The sequence below is a fragment of the Pongo abelii genome, chromosome 8, assembly GCF_028885655.2.
Source record: "Pongo abelii isolate AG06213 chromosome 8, NHGRI_mPonAbe1-v2.0_pri, whole genome shotgun sequence".
In the NCBI taxonomy this organism is placed as follows: Eukaryota; Metazoa; Chordata; class Mammalia; order Primates; family Hominidae; genus Pongo; species Pongo abelii.
In genome coordinates, this window is record NC_071993.2 from 13,527,805 (window position 1) to 13,547,618 (window position 19,814).

Consider the following 19,814-nt stretch of genomic DNA (forward strand, 5'->3'; position numbering starts at 1 on the left):
GGTCCCATTCTGCCACCTGGACCTGATCCATGAACTGGGATCTGTGGTCAGTTTTAACATCAACCAATCAGGATTGAGCGAGCTTACATGCCTCATTTGCATAGCAGACTGGAGGGGGATCCCGGGCTGGAACTTTCCCTAGAAAGACAGTCCCCTCTTGGTTCTGGTGGAGTGCACTTTCGTTTCGTACAGAAGGCGTCCTCTCCCCAGTTTGAAAACTGCTTGCTGGAATAACGTCTCTTTTTCTTTCTTTTTTTTTTAGAGACAGGATCTGTCTCCGTCGCCCAGGCTGGAGTGCAGTGGCACAATCCTAGCTCTCTGCTGCCTTCAACTCCTGGGCTCAAGGGATCCTCCCACCTTAGCCTCCTGAGGAGCTGTAGGCACATAACACCACACTTGACTAATTTTTGAATTTCAATTTTTTGTAGAGGTGGGGTCTGATATGGTTTGGTCTGTGTCCCCACCGAACTTTCATCTCGAACTGTAATTCCCACATGTCGAAGGAGGCACTGGGTAGGGGGTGATTGGATCACGGGAGCGGACTTCCACCTTGCTGTTCTCATGATAGTGAGTGAGTTCTCATGAGATCTGGTTGTTTAAAAGCGTGGCACGTCCCCCTTCGCCGGCTCCTGCTTTGCCGTGGTAAGACGTGCTTGCTTCCCTTTCGCCTTCTGCTGTAATTCTAAGTTTCCTGACGCCTCCTGGTCATGCTTCCTGTTAAACCTGTGGAACTGTGAGTCAATTAATACTCTTTCCTTTATAAGTTATCCAGTCTCAGGTAGTTTTTTTTTTTTTTTTTTTTTTTTGAGGCGGAGTCTCGCTCTCTCCCCTAGGCTGGAGTGCAGTGGCGCGATCTCGGCTCACTGCAAGCTCCACCTCCCGGGTTCACGCCATTCTCCTGCCTCAGCCTCCCGAGTAGCTGGATACAGGCGCCCACCACCACGCCCGGCTAATTTTTTATATTTTTAGTAGAGACGGGGTTTCACTGTATTAGCCAGGATGGTCTCGATCTCCTGACTTCGTGTTCCACCTGCCTTGGCCTCCCAAAGTGCTGGGATTACAGGCATGAGCCACTGCGCCCGGTCAGTCTCACATAGTTCTTTAAAGTAACGTGAGAACGGACTAATACAAAGTCCCACTATGTTGCCCCGGCTGGTTTCAAGCTCCTGGGCTCAGGCGATGCAGGTGCTCCTCCGGTTTTGGCCTCCCGAAGTGCTGGGATTACAGGCATGAGTCACCATGCCTGTCACTCCTATGGGTCTTAGGGGTGAGAGATGAACAGATCAGTTTGGGGCTTTTTCGTCATCTATACGAACCCGAAGTCCGATCTATAAAAGCCATTTTAGGGAGTATCAAGAAAACAGGAGTGAACGTGTAAATAGAAGCCAATGCATAAGGTTTATGTTTGGGTCTGACTCAGAAGGAAAAACAACACACCTATGAAGATGAAAAAGGCCGTGTCTCTGAAAACCTTTGAGCTCTTCAGAGAAGTGCATCACATATGCAAACTCTTCTATGACCCTCCTTACCTTTCGTCCCCTATTGGCAGTTGTATGACCTTTCTATTCCCAGCACCTGTCACAGCACCCTGTAATGATTGGAACTCATGGTTGTGCTTTGAGTGGGAGAAGGTGGGCAGAGGGTGAGGACATCCTGTGTAGGAACATAGGACCGAATGTTGGGTTAGCATGGCAGGGGTGGCTGACAGATTATTCTCTGACTGGCAAAGTCAAAGAACCTAAAAAGACAGATGTTTTCCTGTATTCCAAAAGGCTTTCAAACAAATGTGTGAATATTTGACATAGTAACTTCACTTATAGAAACCCGATTAGCCTAAAGAAATAGCCAGCAAGGCTGGGCGTGGTGGCTCACGTTTGTAATCCCGGCACTTTGGGAGGCTGAGGTGGGTGGATCGCTTGAGCCCAGAGTTTGAGACCGCCTGGGCAACATGGTGAAACCCTGTGTCTACAAAAAATACAAAAATTAGCTGGGTGTGGTGACACGTGCCTGGAGTCTCAGCTACTCAGGAGGCTAAGGTGGGAGGATCAATTGAGCCTAGGAGGTTGAGGCTGCAGTGAGCTTTGATAGTGCCACTGTACTCCAGCCTGGTTGACAGAACAAGACCTTGTCTCAAAAAAAGAGAAATAACCAGAAAGGATATGTGACAATAACGTCTGTCAGCATTATTTGTAAATGTTAACCCAATGTCTAGCAATTGTACCTAACCTAGCAATGGTTAGGTAAATAAGATGAAACACCACGCGGTATTATTCTGCAGACATTCGACACGTAAGTGAATCATTGTTCATGTTGTTGGGAAATGAGCATGAGAGAAAAAAGCAAGATTCTGATTTCAATATAAAGAAGGTTGTCAACAAAGTAAAATACCGATGGACAGAAAAGAAATCAAGGGAATACCCCAGATGTTCTCATTTGTTATTTCTTGGTGAAATTATCAATGATGAAATTATCAGTGATGTTATTTCAACAAAGATCACAGAGGCTGGATTCTTGTGCTGGTTATGTTGTGTTGGCTACAGATGATGGTAACACTTTGGGTTGTTTTTTGATCTTTACCTTCCTTTGGGGATAGATTATGCGACTGAAGTTTTAAAAAATTGGGGAGAGGGGAGGGGCACAGTGCTCACGCCTGTAATCCCAGCATTTTGGGAGGCCGAGGCAGGCGGTTCATGAGGTCAGGAGTTTGAGACCAGCCTGGCCAACATGGTGAAACCCCATCTCTACTAAAGATACAAAAAATTAGCCGGGCATGGTTGTACACACCTGTAATCCCAGCTACTTGGGAGGCTGAGGCAGGAGAATCGCTTGAACCTGGGAGGTGGAGGTAGCCTGGGCGACAAGGCGAGACTCCATCTCAAAAACAAAACAAAACAAAACAAAAACCACTGGGGAGAAAAACCATAGCTAACAGGTGCTGAGGTTTAAACTACCATAGATGTTGTTTTTGAAATGTTGTTTGAAAGCAGTTGAGAGCAGCAGTGAAGATGACGGAACAATGCAGTTTCTTTGCCTCCCTTGGTAAAAATTTATCTATTTTCCAATAAGTTAAACACATCATTTTGACTGGGATTATGCTAGTGCTTTATTGGGTGGGGCCTCCTTAGTTATTTATATGCTGTTACAGGACGAATTATGTCTCTTTCAAAATTCATACGTTGAAGCCTTAACCCTCAATATCTCAGAATGTAACACATTTGGAGATAAGGTCTTTAAACTGGTGATTAAGTTAAAATAAGGCCCTTCCCTTTTCCTTAGCAAACTAATGCAGGAACAGAAAACCAAATAGCCCATGTTCTCACTTGTAAGTGGGAGCTAAATGATGAGAACACATGGACACAGAGGGGAACAACACACACTGGGTCCCACTTGAGGTTAGAGGGTGGAGGAGGGAGAGGAGCAGAAAAAATAACTATTGGGTACTAGGCTTAGTACCTAGGTGACAAAGTGATCTGTAAAACAAAGCCCTATGACATGAGTTTACCTATATAGCAAACCTGCACATGTACACTTGAACCCAAAATAAAAGTTTAAAACAACAACAACAATAAAAATGAGGCCCTTAGGGTGGGCCCTAGTCCAAAATGACTGGTGTCCTTATACGAAGAGGTGATTAGAACACAGACACACCCAGAGGGAAGGCCATGTAAGGACCCTGTGTGTTTCTGAGCTGCAGGTCTGGAGTAGCCACGCCTTGGCATTGCTTTTGTCTGAGAGGTTTAATTGATAACACAACAGAGCAGCCCCAAATAGCATAGCAAGCTTCTCCCTCGGCTGCCAAGGAGCTGCAGATGTCCTTCCTGGGTCCACCTGCCTTGGAACTGGGGCTCTGGCCTCTTGGCTGAGAGGGTCTGAGTCGGGGCTGAATTCTTCTGAAGGCAAAGGAGGGACAGGTGCTGTGGGCCCCCCTGGCCTTACACACACAGCAGGAAGCCTCTGATGGGTACTTCCACGGGGTCATCCCTGGCCATAGAGCAATTTTGCAGAGATGATAAAATGGTCTATCTGTCCTTCCTGCTCGAACTCCTCATCCCTTCTGCAGCCCCAGGCCCTGTGCAGGGAGGCGCTGTCTGAATGTGGTAAAAGGCCAGGGCCTAGCTGCTTAGGAGTTGTAAATTCAGTCTTTCATTTAAATTCTCATAAAAAATTCTTCTTTTTTCTTTTTTTTGAGACGGGGTTTCACCCTGTCACCCAGGCTGGAGTGCAGTGGCATGATCTCAGCTCACTGCAACCTACATCTCCTGAGTTCAAGTGATTCTCCTGCCTCAGCGTCCCAAGTAGCTGGGATTACATGCACGCACCACCACACCTGGCTAATTTTTGTATTTTTGATAGAGACGGAGTTTCACCATGTTGGCTAGGCTAGTCTCAAACTCCTGACCTCAAGTGATCAAGTGCCTTGGCCTCCCAAAGTGCTGGGATTACAGGTGTGAGCCATCGTGGCTGGTCCATTTTCGTTTTTTTTTTTTTTCTTTCTTGAGACAGGGTCTCACTCTGTCCAGGCTGGAAGGCAGTGGTGCCATTATAGCTCACTGTAGCCCCAAGCAATCCTCCTGCCTCAGCTTCCCAAGTAGCAGGAACTATAGGTGTGCACCACCACCATGCCTGGCTAATTATTATTTTTTTGAGACAAAGTCTTGTTATGTTGCCCAGGCTGGTCTTGGAACTCCTGGTCTCAAGTGGTCCTTCTGCCTTGGCCTCCCAAAGTGCTGGGATTACAGTGTGAGCCACCACACCCTGCCTAAAAATTAACTTTTTAATGTAAAACATAAATTCTTGTAGTAGTGACATAATCTCTCACAGCTCATACAGTTTGTTAAATAAAAACTTGGGCACTGGAACCCAACTGTCTAAATCCAATTCCTAGCCTGGCTAGTTAGAAGCTGTGTGAGTTTAGGCCCTTTACTTAACTTCTCTGATCACTACTTTCCTTGACTATAAAATGGTGGTGATACTGTACCTACCTTGGAAATAGGAGGATTCAATGAGTTTGAAACACAGGCAGCACTTAAAACATGCTGGGCATACAGGAAGCATTCAGTACATAATAATGAGTTCTTTTATTGTGGTAAAATATGCATAACAAGGCTGGCAGACTGTAATCTAAGCACTTTGGGAGGCCGAGGTGGGCGGATCACCTGAGGTTGGGAGTTCAAGACTAGCCTGTCCAACATGGAGATACTTCATCTCTACGAAAAATACAAAATTAGCCGGGTGTGGTGGTGCATGCCTGTAATCCCAGCTACTCTGGAGGCTGAGGCAGGAGAATCGCTTGAACCCAGGAGGTGGAGGTTGCGGTGAGCTGAGATTGTGCCATTGCACTCCAGCCTGGGCAACAAGAGCAAAACTCCGTCTCAGAAAAAAAAAACCATATATACATAACATAACATTTACCATTTTAACCGTTTTTATTTTTATATTCATTAATTATTATTATTATTAATTTTTTTTGGAGACAGAGTCTCAAGCTGTTGCCCAGGCTGGAGTGCAGTGACGTGACCTCGACTCACTACAACCTCCGCCTCCTGGGTTCAAGCACAATTCTCATGCCTCAGCCTCCCAAGTAGCTGGGACTACAGGTGCCCGCCACCACGCCTGGCTAATTTTTTTTGTATTTTAGTAGAGACGGGGTTTCACCATGTTGCCCAGGCTGGTCTTGAACTCCTGAGCTCAGGCAATCCACTGCCTCAGCCTCCCAAAGTGTTAGGATTACAGGCATGAGCCACTGTGCTTGGCCATTTTAACTCTTTCTAATAGTACAGTCTGTGGCATTAAGTATGTTTACATTGTTGTGCAGCCATCACAACCATCTATCTCCAGAGCCTTTTCATCTTCCCAAACAGAAACTCTGTCTCCGTGAAACAAAAACACCTCATTCCCTCCTCCCTTAGCCTCTGGCAACCATCATTCTACTTTCTGTTTCTATGAATTTGACTACTGTAGGGATCTCATATAAGTGGGATCATACAGTATTTGTTCTTCTGTGATTGGCTTACTTCCTTTAGCATAATGTCCTCAAGGTGCATCCAGGTAGCATGGGTTAGAATGTCCTTCCTTTTTAAGGGCGGATAATATTCCATTGTATGGATAGACCACATTTTAAAAATCTATTGATAAACACTTTGATTGCTTCCACCTTTTGGTATTATGAATAATGCTGCTATAAACATTTGTATATAAATGTCTCTTTGAGACCCTGTTTTCAATTCTTTGGGTATATACCTAGAAGCGGAATTGCTGGATCCTATGGTCATTCCACGTTTAATCTTTTGAGGAACCGCCATGCTGTTTCCCGCAGCGGCTGCGCTATCATTCTCATGGTTTCAGACACCATCTATAAGTCTGATGAATTCCAGCTTTACAGCTACAGCTTTACGCTGCCCCTGAGTTGTATGCAATTTCCTACTTGATCTTGTCAATTAGATGTCTCACGGATCTTCTTTGAACTGCTCCTCCTCCTTGCCCCTCTGTCACTTTCCCTCATTTTGGTAAATGGTGCTAACTGAGCAGAGTTGCCCCAGCTGAAAACCTTCTGCAGAGCCCAGTGCAGAAGGAAGATGTGGAGCCTCAGCCAGGACTAGGGAAGTCAATCCCCCCTTCCCACAAGCCTGTGGCCCCAACCCACAGTGGACAGGCCACCCCAAAGGGATCCAGGGTGGTCGAGAGCCCTGGATCACTAGGGAAAAGATTCCTTGACTCCCCTTGGGGAGGAATTTATCTTGATTGAATGTGTGCCGTGTGCCAGACATCATCTAGGTGATGGGGATACAACAGAGAACAGAACAGACGAAATCCTGTTGTCATGAAACTTTTATTCTGTGAGGCTGCACTTACTCTATGTCTATTACTAAGCAGTTGTCAAGAGCCAGGCCCTGACCTTGCACTAAGATACAGCAGTGAGCAAAATGCACAAACCTATAGTTACATATGGTGATAAATTAATTCATTCAGCCAGTAGTCCAGATTGCTATATGAACACATAGCGGGTGATTAGATCTGGCTTGGGAACTGGGGAATTCCTAAAAAATGTAAATTAAATAAAATTTATTTATTTATTTTCTGAGCCAGAGTCTCTGTCGCCCAGGCTGGAGTGCAGTAGTGCAATCTCAGCTCACTGCAACCTTCACTTCCCAGGTTCAATTGATTCTCATGCCTCAGCCTCCCGAGTAGCTGGGACTACAAGTGTGCACCATCATGCCTGGGTAATTTTTTGTATTTTTAGTAGAGATGGGGTTTCACCATGTTGGCCAGGCCAGTCTTGAACTCTTGGACTCAACTGATCCACCTGACTCAGTCTCCTAAAGTGCTAGAATTGCAGGCATAAGCCACCACGCCCGGCCAAATGAACTTTATTTATTTATTTTATTTATTTATTTTTTTGAGACAGAGTCTCGCTCTGTAGCCCAGGCTGGAGTGCAGTGGCGCGATCTCGGCTTACTGCAAGCTCCTTCTCTTGGGTTCACGCCATTCTCCTGCCTCAGCCTCCAGAGTAGCTGGGACTACAGGCGCCTGCCACCTCGCTCGGCTAACTTTTTTGTATTTTTAGTACAGACGGGGTTTCACCGTGTTAGCCAGCATGGTCTTGATCTCCTGACCTTGTGATCCGCCCATCTCGGCCTCCCAAAGTGCTGGGATTACAGGCGTGAGCCACCGCGCCCAGCCCGTGAACTTTATTTTTAGGAATCGTTATAGATTTGATTTACAGAGAAATCATGAAGTTTATATAAAGAGTAGTTCCCATATATCTTGCACTGTTTCCTCTGTTTCTAACATCTTACATCAGTATGGTACATTTGTTACAATACTGAACCAGTGTTGATACCTTATTATTAACTAAAGTCCACAAGATACTCAGATTTTTCTTTTTCTTTTTTTTTTTTTTTTTCTGGAGATGAAGAATCTCCCTGTTGCCCAGGCTGGAGTGCAGTGGCATGATCTTGGCTCACTGCAAACTCCACCTTCTGGGTTCAAGTGATTTTTCTGCCTCAGTCTCCTGAGTAGCTGGGATTACAGGCACCTGCCAGCACGCCTGGCTAATTTTTGTCTTTTTAGTGGCAACAGGGTTTCACCATGTTGTCCAGGCTGGTCTCGAACTCCTGGCCTCATGTGATCCCCCTGCCTCAGCCTCCCAAAGTGCTAGGATTATAGGCATGAGCCATCATGCCCAGCCAGGTATTAGATTTCTGTAGTTTCTATCTGATGTCATTTTTCTGTCTTAGGACCCCATCCGTGTAACCATATTACATTTAGTCATCATGTCTCTTTACACCACCCTTAGCTGTGACAATTTCTCAGCCTTTCCTTGCTTTTGATGACCTTGACAATTTTGAAGAGTATTGATCCAGTAGATTTTGTAGGATGCCCTCTATTAGAGTTTGTCTAATGTTCTTCTCATGGTTAGATTGGGGTTATGGGTTTTGGGAGGAAGCTCACAGAGGTAATGTGCCATACTGGTGGCTCAAGCCTGTAATCCTTACCCTTCGGAAGGCCGAGGTGGCAGGACTGCTTGAGGCCAGGAGTTCAAGACCAGCCTGGGTAATATAGCGAGAGCCCATCTCTAAAAAAAAAAAAAAAAAAAAATTGGCTCAGCATGTTGACACATGCCTGTGGTCCCAAATACTTGGGAGGCGGAGGCAGGAGGATCGTTTGAGCCCTGAATGTTAAGGCTGCAGTGAGCAGAGATTGCGCCACTGCACACTCCAGCCCGGATGACAGAGGGAGACCCTGTCTCAAAAAAAATTTTTTTTTTTTTTTTTTAAAAGAAGAGCGGGGGTTATGTTCATGCACCACCTCCTGGACAGTGTGTTTTGTTTTTAACAGTGTTATTGAGGTATAATTTACATGCCACAAAATTCACCTGTTTTAGGTGAACAGTTAGATGAGTTTTAGTAAACGTATGCAGTTGTGCCTGAGGGAACTGCTCTGTGAGCTGACAACCAAAGGATAGGAGTAATTTAATGAGACAAAGGAAGGAAAAAACTGCTCCAGGCAGAGATGATGGCGCGAGCCTCTGCAGGGAGCACAGCACATTTAAGGAACTAAGGTGAATCCTGAATCTCCATGAAAGGGCAAAATATGTCACCCCAGTTCATTCACTGTGCTTCCTATTTCATATTTAATATTTCTTTCCAAACATGTGAGAGTCAACAGCATATTAATGCCTAAATCCATAAACTCTAGTTATGCAAAACACTTGTCTAGAACAACTCAGTCCCTGATGGTTTACTCAAGGTTTTACCATAACAAGAAGTAAATATTAGGATGGTAAAATTCAGAATGGTCCCTGAGGGGGAATAAAATTGTAATAAAATTTCCTCCTTTTTCAGGTCTTGTTTCAGTGAGAATGTAAAGTACGTGCACTATGTGCTTTGTGATGAAGTCGTTGATTTATTTCACTTTGGAGCAAGCACACCACAACAAAGTGAGAATGAGAAGGTAATTCAGAGGGAGAAGAAGGAAACGGAACTGTACTCAGAAATATATCCTCATGTGAACTTAGATTCTGAAATAAATCCAGGTCGTAAAAACACCAAAAGGCTGTTTCCATGAGTGAGGCAACCAAGAGGCCCTCTCAGGACTTCTGTGGGACATTGGAATCCCCTGGCATGTATGAAATCCAGATTAGTCAGGCTAGGTAAGGTTGTGCTGCGGTAACAAAGAAACCCTTTATTTTCAATGGCTTGACATTGAAGCAGCCTCGTTGTTGGGGGTAAATACTGGAGGTTCGCCATCTCATGCTAAGGGATGAGAATGCGGGCACACAAGAAGTGAGTTTAAAAGCGGAGCCTTAATAGTGAGAGAGATTTAATAGAGAGAAAGAGAAAAGCTCTCTCTCCTGCAGAGAGAGAGGAACTCCCGACTGGGTCTTCTGGTCCCATGGGGAAGTGCACAGGGTTTTATAGACTGGCTTGAAGAGGCGGTGTCTGATTTACATAGGGCCCAAAGATTGGTTGGACCACGTGTGATGTTTACATAGCACAGGAAGAAAGTGGCCACTCCACCCTAATCTTTTATTATGCAAATGGGTTTTCTACCTGGCTGGTGCCATGTTGTCTGCTCCTTACTGTACACACAGTTGATAAAGAAAAGGGAAGAGGGAGCCTCCATGTTGAACATGCCTAGCCCCAGGTAGCCTTTTCCTATTGGCACAGCTGCTGGAATTCACCCGTGCAAGCTTCCAGCTTCCTTATCTATGTCTGCAGCTCGAATTTACAGGCTGCTTTTTGTTAGAAAAGAAATGATTTGGGGGCTGCTTTTCATTAAAAGGGAAACCTTACCGAGGACTTCCTGACCCTCACTATCGGCCTAAATAATTTCTTTTTAACTCTTATATCAATACAACAGGTTATTGTTTGATGTAGGTCAAGTGGCTTTCCTTGGTGGCTTTCCTCCAATAATTGGTTCAGGAATCTAGGCTCCATCCATCTTGTGATGGTGTCATCTCCATCATGTGCCCTCAAGAATTTGCCACAGACCGAGTGTGGTGGCTCGTGGTAGCAGTACTCCCAGCACTTTGAGAAGCCACGGTGGGAGTGTTGCTTGAGTCCAGCAGTTTGAGACCAGCCTGGGCAACCTAGCGAGACCGCATCTCTATAAATAAAATTAGCCAGGCATGGTGGTGCACACTTGTGGTCCCAGCTACTTAGAAGTCTGAGGTGGGAGGATGGCTGGAGCCCAGGAAATCAAGGCTACATTGAGCTGTGATCACACCACTGCACTCCAGCCTGGGGGGCAGAATGAGACCCTCTCTCAAAAAACAATTTGCCACAGAAGAGGAAGAGAGAGGGTGGATGATGACATGGGAGATTTTATGGGCAGGCTTGGAAGTGGCATACATCCCTTCTGCCCCTGTCCTTTTGGTCGGAATCCAGTTATAGTGGCCCAATCTCAGGGTGAAAAAGGCTGGGAAGCCAGCTGGGCACGGTGACTCATGCCTGTAATCCCAGCACTTTGGGAAGCTGAGGCGGGCGGATCACGAGGTCGGGAGATCGAGACCATCCTGGCTAACACAGTGAAACCCCATCTCTACTAAAAATACAAAAAAAATTAGCCAGGCTTGGTGGCGGACGCCTGTAGTCCCAGCTACTGGGGAGGCTGAGGCAGGAGAATGGCGTGAACCTGGGAGGCGGAGCTTGCAGTGAGCTGAGATTGTGCCACTGCACTCCCGCCTGGGTGACAGAGCAAGACTCTGTCTCCAAAAAAAAAAAAAAAAAAAAAGAGAGTGAAAAAAAGGATGGGAATTATATTCTTGTGTACATAGGAAGAAAACAATAAAATGGGATTTGGTGAACATATAATATTATCTTTGCCACAAGCTCCTAATTTTGTTATTAGATGTTTTCCAAGTTATAAAAGAATCCAGCTTGCTGTAGCAGATGTAACATAGGTGTATAAAGGTGAAACTAATGACCTCCCGACTCTCCGTCTCCTGGCTTCTATGCCCTGTGGTGCCTGCCACACCACCCTCCTTGTTGGTGTAATTGTATTCCACATGCATGAATGATTCAGGAGACATCAACTCTGGAAGGCCCTTCTGAACTGGAAGTTCTCCTGATAAATCTTCCAGAGTGGCTGAAAAATGCCCAAATGAAATGTTTGTCCAAGAAGTCCGGCAGGTTGACAGGGGAGCGATAGCGTTTTGCTGGAATTTAAGATCCAGTGCTTTTGTTTATGTTTTCCTCGGTTGACTGCAGTGGCAGGAGCTGTGGCAACGGAAAGACGTGTGTTCAGGACCTGGCTCTGCCTCCTCCCCTCTGTGTGACTGGACAAGTAGTAAACTCTTCTGAACATTATTTACCTCAGCTTCGAAGCAGAGATCTGGTATCTATCCCATGTGGTATTTGCAATGCTACAAGATAAAGTCTAGTCTTAAATCTGCCGGATTGTTGGGTACCTCTGACGTCTCAGCATCCACAACTAGAGACCAAGCCAGCTCTTATTTCAAATGTGTATAGTGGGTCGGGCGCGGTGGCTCATGCCTGTAATCCTAGCACTTTGAGAGGCCGAGGTGGGTGGATCACTTGAGTCCAAGAGTTTGAAACCAGCCTGGGCAACGTGGTGAAACCCCATCTCTATGAAAAATACAAAAATTAGCCAGGTGTGGTGGTATACACCTGTAATCCCAGCTACTCAGGAGGCTGAGGCAGGAGAATTGCTTGAATCCAGGAGGCGGAGGTTGCAGTGAGCCGAGATCACACCACTGCACTCCAGGCTGGGTGACAGAGTGAGACCCTATCTAAAAAAAAAAAAAAATCAAGTGTGTCAGTGTGACCGAGAAGCTGGGTTAATTCTCAGCAGAGAAAAGTTCCATATGATGGGGAGGAAAGGAAGAGCAAATATACACTCAAAAATGTCTGGGTTTGACGGTTTAGAGTAATCATTTAGGAAGGAAAGAAGATATATAAGGAAATCTAGACTGGGGAATTTGGAAGTTATTGGAAGCATGTTGAGAAGGATCAGGCCATTTTGCTAGTAACTTTCCTGTTCGTTAGTTATGCATAGTTCCCTTCAACAGGGGCAGAGCCCCCCTGTGACAGATCTTGTTTTTTGTTTTTTTTTTTTTAAATGAAGTCTCACTCTGTCGCCCAGGCTGGAGTGCAATGGCACGATCTTGGCTTACTGCAACCTCCGCCTCCTGGGTACAAGCGATTCTCCTGTCTCAGCATCCCGAGGAGCTGGGATTACAGGCGTGCGCCACCGCGCTCGGCTAATTTGTTTGTATCTTTGTAGAGATGGGGTTTTGCCATGTTGGCCAGGCTGGTCTTGAACTCCTGACCTCAAGTGATATGCTGGCCTCAGCCTCCCAAAGTGCTGGGATTACAGACATAAGCCACTGCACCTCGGCTGCAGATCCTGTTTCTAATGACCCAGTGGAAGAAAATGTTCAGTGATGCTCCGAGGTGGCAGTGTCCCAGAGAAGGGATTGGGTTGTCCAGTGCTTTAGCTGCTTTGTAGTTTAACGTAACAGGGATCTAAGAGCAGAGGAGCGCAATGAAAGGCAAGCATCGACTCTCACCTGTCAGTGTTGAGTGGGTGGTGGGAAGAAATGATGATAACCAACAAATTAAAACCAGAAAGTGCCGGGTGCAGTGGCTCATGCCTGTAATGCCAGCACTTTGGGAGGCCAAGACAGGAGGATCACCTGAGGTCAGGAGTTTGAGACCAGCCTGGTCAACATGGCAAAACCCCGTCTCTACTAAAAATTCAAAAATATAGGTGGGCGTGGTGGCTAGTGCATGTAGTCCCAGCTACTTGGGAGGCTGAGACACGAGAATCCCTTGAACCCGAGAGGCAGAGGTTGCAGTGAACCGACATCACCCCACTGCATGCCAGCCTAGGTGATAGAGTGAGATTCCGTCTCAAAAAAAAAAAAAAATTAAAATCAGCAAGGTCACACTGAAGAACTCAGCAAAAAGGAGAAAGGACAGGCACCTGAATAATAAAACCTTGGGTATTTACACAAATCTACAAAGGAAAAGAAATGGAAAAAGGGTTTATCAGTAAGTGTTCAGTAGAAAAAAAGCAGAAATCACCTTAGATATTTCAAACAGAGACAGCCTGAATGCAGGGAATTAAGTTATAAAGCTGGTGGAAGGACTGGGAGAGCAAAAATGGGAGAGGTGTGTTACCCAGAGATTAGAAACTACAGGAAGCTGGGAACATACTCCATGTAGTTAAATTCTGGGCATTAAAACTGCTTATCATCTGAAGTTTTATGAACAGCTGTGAGTAGAGTGTGGTGACTCATGCCAATAATCACCCAACTTTGGGAGGATTGCTTGAGGCCAGGAGGTCAAAGCTGCAGGAAGACCAGCCTGGGCAACATAGCTAGGCCCCATTTCTAAAGAAAAAAAAAATTTAGCCAGGCATGGTGGTGCATGCCTGTAGTCCCAGCTACTTGGGAAGCTGAGGTAGGTGGGTTGCTTGAGTCCAGGACCTCAAGGCTGCATTAAGCTATTGATATAGGAGTTAAAAAGAAATTATGTAGGTCGCTAGTGAGGGTAAGGAAATCCTTGGTAAGGTTTTAAAAGTTTTCCTTTTACTGAAAAGCAGCCCCTAAATTATTTCTTTTCTAACAAAGATCAGCCTGTAATATCGAGCTGCAGACACAGATAAGCAAGCTGGAAGCTTGCACCGGTGAATGCCGGCAGCTGTGCCAATAGGGAAAGGCTACCTGGGGCTAGGCATGTTCAACATGGAGGCTCCATCTTCCCTTTCCTTGCCAACCACGTGTACAGTAAGGAGCAGACAACATGGCGCCGGCCAAGTAGAAAATCCATTTGCATAATAAAAAGATTAGGGTGGGGTAGCCAGCTTCTTTGTGCACTATGTAAACGTCACACCTGATCCAACCAATCTTTGGCCCTCACAGGAGAGACAGCTATTATCCTTTGTCTTTCTTTTGCCTATTAAACCTGTGCTCCTAAACTCACTTCTTGTGTGTCCACGTCCTCAATTCTCTTGGTGTGAAACAACGAAACTTGAGTATTTACTCCAGACAATGACACCGCTTCACTACAATCACACCACTGCATTCCAGCCTGGGTGACAGAGTGAGATCCCGTCTCTAAAAAAAAAAAAGGAACAAGAACAGTTCTGTAGCTTTTCTGTTCTTCGTGAGGCAATATCACATCTGACAGCAGGATTGGCAAGAGGTTTTTTTTTGTTTTTTTTTGAGACAGAGTCTTACTTTTTGCCCAGGCCAGAGTGCAGTGGTGCGATCTCGGCTCACTGCAAGCTCCGCCTCCTGGGTTCACGCCATTCTCCTGCCTCAGCCTCCCTAGTAGCTGGGACTACAGGCGCCCGCCACCACGCCTGGCTAATTTTTTGTATTTTTAGTAAAGACGGGGTTTCGCCGTGTTAACCAGGACGGTCTCGGTCTCCCGACCTCGTGATCCGCCCGCCTCGGCCTCCCAAAGTGCTGGGATTACAGGCGTGAGCCACTGCGCCCGGCTGGCAAGAGGTTTTATGGACTCTTTGGGTATGGTGAGTTTTTGAAAGGAGGCAATTAAATTTGGAAGGAGCATAATCGTGGCTTTGTGGAAGGCATGGTGAGGGGCACACTGTGGGTTCTCTCTCAGGGATAGCTCCTTCCTCAGGCTCCTCCATCTTGCTGTCCTGGGCTGCCATTTCTCTCCGCCCGCTTAGCTCTGACTTCTCATCACTGTCCCCCAAGCCTTTACTGGGTGAGGTGCCCTCACATACCCGATTATTTCTGTCCACATGTCCATTGTTATATACACACTTGGTGTTAACAGGGAGCCCAGATGTGTCCTCACTGATTTCACCATTGACAATAACTCAGGCAGGGTCCATAGTTCTTGTGACAAGTCATCAAATGACAAATTTTTCCGCTCTTAAGTCCCTGATCACTACTCTGGAGTAGGCGGATTGGGCATTTCCAGAGTGATGCATGACATTTATCTCTTCTTTGATATTTATCCTTCACCTAAGTTGGAAGATTCAGTGTCAAAAAACAAATGCTTTCACTTAACCCTATCCCTAAGAGCTTTCCAATCTCCCTAGAGCAGGGTCAGTTTCCCCTTCCTGAGAAGCTTGTTCCAGACTTAGCAAGGCATCTCATGTATTCCCCAGTCTACCCCCATGGGCACTGGGCTGTTCTAAACCAATTTCACTGGTAAGGTTCTTCCCTGCGCCACCCTCTCCATCCTCACATAGGCCTCCTCCTTCACACTCTGTTACTGCTAAAAGTTCTTTCAGCAGAGAGGTGCTTACCACAGGAGTCTCCCTGACACTCTCCCATCCCCAGCCTGCCCCAAGGAAGGTGAAATCTAGGCAGCTTCTTACAGAATGCTCTCAGCAAGCCGACTGCAACTGAGAGTGATGGCTGGGAAAGCCAAGACGCAAGATTTCCTGCCAGGTGTATCAAAGGGACCTGATTTCTCCCAGGCACTATAATTTACGGTTTACAAACCATCTTACATGTTAATTTTTTTTTTTTTCTGAGACAGAGTGAGACTCTGTCACCCAGGCTAGAGTGCAGTGATGCAATTAGCCCACTGCAGCCCGGAACTCCTGGACTCAAGAGATCCTCCAGCCTCAGCCTCCCAAGGAGCTGGGACTACAGGTGTGTACCACCACGCCTGGCTAATTTTTTTATTTTTGTAGAGATGGGGATGCAGGGTCTTGCTGTGTTTCCCAGGCTGGTCCCAAACTCCTAGGCTCAAGCGAACCTCCTGCCTCAGCCTCCCAAAGTGCTGGGATTACAGATGTGAGCCACCTTGCTGGCCCCCATCTTGTGTCTTAACACATGTCATTAATTTGATTCTCATGTAAGTCTGGGGAGGTGGTTGTTTTACACAGATGACAAAATAGAAGCTCAGGGATTAGGGGACTTATACCTGGTCACACAGTAAATAGCTGGGCCAGAAATCAAGTCCAGATCTTCAGACCTTTCTCCCAATACCATACGAGGGACTAACCTAGTAAGACATAGTGAGTGCAGACATTTGCAGCAACTGCCCTTGCAATTCCAAAAAGATGAACTTACCCTCGAGAGCCTAGTGAGAAGGGAAAGGAGGAAGATGTGGGTGGAAGGAAGAGAGGTCTAAATGGAGCTCATTCTCTTGGCTTAGCGTCACTGCCCTGAGAACGTCAGGGAGAATTGTAATGTAGGTGAATTTGGACTGCCATTGATCTCTTCCTTCATCTAAGCATTTAGCATTACTGCAGTAAAAAGAAACCTGTTTATTTTAATGTGCAGTATATTCTTAATCTCTCAGTAGAGATTGAGGGACAAAGCCATCTCATGGAACAAAAGCATGGACTTTGGAGGAGGATAACAACAACCCACCTATTTATGGAGCTCTGACTAGGTAACAGGGACAGTTCTGAGCACTAACTCATTGAATTCTCATAGTAATCCTATGAGATAGGTACTATCATTGCTTTGTTGTACAGATGGGGAAATGAAGGCACAGAGAAGTCAACTAACTTGTCCGAGGTCATACAGCTAGTAAGTAGGGGAGGTGGATTTGACCTAAGCAGTTGGGCTCCAGAGCCCAAGTTGTCAATGACTCCTCATAGTCAGGGATGTTGCTCAAACTCTGAGCTCCAGGAGCCTCATCTGTAAAATGGGGATAAATATATATCTTGTTGCCAGGCACAGTGGCTGGCTCATCTCTGTAATCCCAGCACTTTGGGAGGCTGAGGCAGGTGGATCACCTGAGGTCGGGAGTTCAAGACTAGCCTGACCAACATGGAGAAACCCTGTCTTTACTAAAAATACAAAAAAATTTTCCGGGCATGGTGGTACCCGCCTGTGATTCCAGCTAATCGGGAGGCTGAGGCAGGAGAATCGCTTGAACCCGGGAGGCAAAGGTTGCGGTGAGCCGAGATCGCACCATTGCACTCCAGCCTGGGCAACAAAAGCGAAACTCCGTCTCAAACAAAAACAAAAATCAGCCGGGTGTATTGGTGCACACCTGTAATTCCAGTTACTCAGGAGGTTGAGACAGGAGAATCTCTTGAACCCAGGAGGCAGAGGTTTCAGTGAGCTGAGATCACACCACTGCACTCTGGCTTGGGCGACAGAGCAAGACTCCGCCATCTCAAAAAAAAAAAAAGTATATTTATATATACATTTGAGTTGTTCAATGAAAGACTCTATGTACATTGCCTGGCACATGGTAGGTACTCAGATATTGGCTGTTACTATTACAAATCAGCTCACTGTGCCTACATTTGTACATTTGAAGCCTGCCCAGTGGTTCCTTGGAATTTAAGCCCGGGTATAGGAGGATAAACGTCTCGTCTGGATCCTGACAGCGTGTGGATAAGGAAGAATCTTAGCCCCACAAACTAGCCTGTGATGTTGGGGAAGTCACTTAACCTTCCTGAACATGCTCTTTGTTTCGCAAAGGAGAGATAATATTTCCCTTACAGGGTTGTTGTAAGAATGAAATGAGATCACGCGACCAAGCCTCAGACAAAGAACGTGTTAAGTAAATGTTAGCTCTTATTGTTAAAGGCACATTTTTGGCAAAGGAAGCTCTCAGGAATGGATAGGGGCTGGGTAGAATGAGGCTGAGACCTACTGGGCTGCATTCCCAGAAGGTTAAGGCATTCTAAGTCAGGAGGAGATAGGAGGTCAGCACGAGATACAGGTCATCAAGACCTTGCTAATAAAACAGGTTGCAGTAGAGAAGCCGGCCAAAACCCACCAAAACCAAGATGGCGACAAGAGTGTCCTCTGGTTGTCCTCACTGCTACACTCCCACCAGCGCTATGACAGTTTACAGATGCCATGGCAGCATCAGGAAGTTACCCTATATGGTCTAAAAAGGGGAGGCATGAATAATCCACCCGTTGTTTAGCATATCATCCAGAAAGAACCATAAAAATGGACAACCAGCAGCCCCTGGGGGCTGCTTGTCTATGAAGTAACCATTCTTCATTCCTTTACTTTATTTCTTTTTTTTTTTTTTTTTCAGATGGAGTCTCACTCTGTTGCCGGAGCTAGAGTGCAGTGGCACGATCTGTGCTCACTGTAACCGCTGCCTCCAGGTTCAAGCAATTCTTTTGCCTCGGCCTCCCGAGTAGCTGGGACTACAGGCAAGCGCCACCACGCCTGGCTAATATTTGTATTTTTAGTAGAGATGGAGTTTTACCATATTGACCAGGCTGCTCGCGAAGTCCAGACCTTGTGGTCAGGCTGGTCTCGAATTTCTGATCTCATGATCCTCCTGCCTCGGCCTCGCAAAGTGCTGGGATTACAGGCGTGAGCCACTGTGCCTGATTCTTTACTTTCTTAATAAACTTTCACTTTACTCTATGAACTCACCCTGAATTCTTTCTTAGGCGAGATCCAACAACCCCTCTTGGGGTCTGGATCAGGGTCCCTTTCCTATAACAGATGGGTGGCAACGTGAAAGCAGAGTGTGGTGGTGAAGGACCCCCGTTAGGGGGCACTATTTCAGCACATTTTCCAAAGGTTAATATCTATCGGTTAAAAAAAAATTTTGAAAAAGCCGATCTGTTCACTACCTTATTAAAAGAAGAGTGGTTTGACTCGAAAACCCCGAAAGGCGGTAACTGGAACATTGTGCTCTTTTATGCTCCCGTCTCTCAAGCCAGGCTCGTGCCTGTGATATCGGTAGTTCTAGTGCGTTAGAGGAGAAGGGATCGGGACTGAAGGTGTATTGTGATTTTTTGGCTGCAGCACCCTGGGCCCTGCACTTCTGGTATGTCAGGAACTGCAGATCAAACTGAAATCTCCAGGATTCAGGCCCCATCCGGATTTGCCTGGAGGGCTGTTGGGGCAGATCCCAGGCCTGGCACCAACCCCGAAAGGCAACTTTTAGCCGAGCAAGGCCACACATCGTCCTCCCAGACTTTCCTCAGGATCTTAGGAGTACCTGAGAACCTACGCCATGGCCCCACGCTGGGGTGCTGGGGTGCTGGGGTGATTCAGGCTTCTCTCCTCTTTAGGGAGGAAGAGCATAGCACAGGGGCTGGATTGATGTCCTGCTTGGCCATAGGTACCTGTGTAGGAGGCAGGACTGGGGTGAGGCACCTTCCTGGGGCTTCCAGGCTTTCAGAGGTTGAGGCAGCGCCTATCCTTGCGGAAAACCAGTGTTAGAATTGGAGGAAGTATTGCGTACTATGGGGTTGCTGAGAGAGTCACAAATACCCATGAAATGTCCCAGAAATGGTGAGAGAAGCTTTTGGGTGGCTGAGGCACTCAAATGGTAGACAGGGTTGGAGCCAGAGAACTGTTTCTTATAACTTTAATGGGGGATGTTTGGTTTGGGATCTGGTCTCTGGCAGCAGGCGGA

The 19,814-nt window shown here is 46.3% G+C and overlaps 1 long non-coding RNA gene across 1 annotated transcript; it reads left to right on the plus strand.

The window, feature by feature from the left end:
* Window positions 1-290: 290 nt before the first annotated feature.
* On the plus strand, window positions 291-18,796 carry LOC129048172 (uncharacterized). Its single transcript, XR_008510284.2, has 3 exons — window positions 291-733; window positions 9,345-9,453; window positions 18,471-18,796. It is a non-coding gene; the product is annotated as an uncharacterized LOC129048172 (long non-coding RNA).
* Window positions 18,797-19,814: the final 1,018 nt, after the last annotated feature.